At 43.2% G+C, this 1,858-nt stretch overlaps 1 non-coding gene across 1 annotated transcript; it reads left to right on the top strand.

Annotated features, from left to right (window-relative positions):
* The first annotated feature begins 1,533 nt into the window (after positions 1-1,533).
* On the top strand, positions 1,534-1,641 carry LOC148572230 (small nucleolar RNA R71). Its single transcript, XR_015908934.1, has one exon. It is a non-coding gene; the product is annotated as a small nucleolar RNA R71 (small nucleolar RNA).
* The last annotated feature ends 217 nt before the right edge of the window (positions 1,642-1,858 follow it).

Here is a 1,858-nt window from a genome sequence, read left to right as displayed (position 1 = left end):
GGAGGGAAGCTTTTGCTGCTTCCTCTCCATGGTTGCAGAGGGAGATCCTTGAGTTTTGAATACAAGGGAGTTCTCATTCCATTGAAGGAATATTTCACCTCTGTCAACAACAATCACAGCTCTTTCTGTGGCCAGGAAAGGTCTTCCTAGGATGATGGATTCATCCTCTTCCTTTCCAGTATCCAGGACTATGAAATCAGCAGGGATGTAAAGGCCCTCAACCTTTACTAAAACGTCCTCTACTTGTCCATATGCCTGTTTTCTTGAGCTGTCTGCCATCTCTAATGAGATTTTAGCAGCTTGCACCCCATAGATTCCCAGTTTCTCTATTACAGAGAAGGGCATGAGGTTTATCCCTGAACCAAGGTCACACAGAGCCTTAAAGATCATGGTGCCTATGGTACAAGGGATTATGAACTTTCCAGGATCCTGTCTCTTCTGAAGCAATGTCAGTTGATCACTTAGTTCATTGATGAACAAGGGAGGTTCAACTTCCCAAGTATCAATGCCAAACAATTTGGCATTCAGCTTCATGATTGCGCCAAGAAACTTGGCAGTTTGCTCTTCAGTAACATCCTCATTCTCTTCAGAAGAGGAATACTCATCAGAGCTCATGAAGGGCATAAGGAGGTTCAATGGAATCTCTATGGTCTCTAGCTGAGCCCCAGAGTCCTTTGGTTCCTCAGAGGGAAGCTCCTTATTGATCACTGGACATCCCAGGAGGTCTTCCTCCTTGGGATTCACGTCCTCTCCTCTCCTCAGAGGTTCGGCCATGGCGCTTATGTCAATGGCCTTGCACTCTCCTTTTGGGTTCTCTTCTGTATTGCTTGGGAGAGTACTAGGAGGGATTTCAGTGATCCTTTTACTCAGCTGGCCCACTTGTGCTTCCAGATTTCTAATGGAAGATCTTGTTTCATTCATGAAACTTACAGTGGCCTTGGATAGATTAGAGACTAGATTTGCTAAATTAGAAGCATTTTGTTCAGAGTTCTCTGTCTGTTGCTGAGTTGATGATGGAAAAGGCTTGCTATTGCTAAACCTGTTTCTTCCACCATTATTAAAGCCTTGTTGGGGCTTTTGATCCTTCCATGAGAAATTTGGATGATTTCTCCATGTTGAGTTATAGGTGTTTCCATAAGGTTCACCTAAGTAATTTACCTCTGCTATTGCAGGGTTCTCAGGATCATAGGCTTCTTCTTCAGAAGATGCCTCTTGAGTACTGTTGGATGCAGCTTGCATTCCATTCAGACTCTGAGAGATCATATTGACTTGCTGAGTCAATATTTTATTCTGAGCCAATATGGCATTCAGAGTATCAACTTCAAGAACTCCCTTCTTCATAGGCGTCCCATTATTCACAGGATTCCTTTCAGAAGTGTACATGAACTGGTTATTAGCAACCATGTCAATGAGTTCTTGAGCTTCTGCAGGCGTTTTCTTTAGGTGAATGGATCCACCTGCAGAAGTGTCCAGTGACATCTTTGATAGCTCAGACAGACCATCATAGAATATATCCAGGATGGTCCATTCTGAAAGCATGTCGGAAGGACACTTTTTGGTCAACTGTTTGTATCTTTCCCAAGCTTCATAGAGGGATTCACCTTCTTTCTATCTGAAGGTTTGAACATCAGCTCTAAGCTTGCTCAGCTTTTGAGGAGGAAAGTACTTGGCTAAGAAAGCCGTGACCAGCTTATCCCAAGAGTTCAGGCTGTCTTTAGGTTGAGAATCCAACCATAATCTAGCTCTGTCTCTTACAGCAAAAGGGAAAAGCATGAGCCTGTAGACTTCAGGATCTACTCCATTAGTCTTAACAGTATCACATATCTGCAAGAATTCAGTTAAGAACTGAAAAGGATCT

Source organism: Arachis ipaensis, chromosome B3, assembly GCF_059453495.1.
Source record: "Arachis ipaensis isolate K30076 ecotype BB chromosome B3, ASM5945349v1, whole genome shotgun sequence".
NCBI classification, from domain to species: domain Eukaryota; kingdom Viridiplantae; phylum Streptophyta; class Magnoliopsida; order Fabales; family Fabaceae; genus Arachis; species Arachis ipaensis.
Note: the sequence above shows the minus strand (reverse complement) of the source record. Positions and strands in the feature narration are given on the sequence as shown.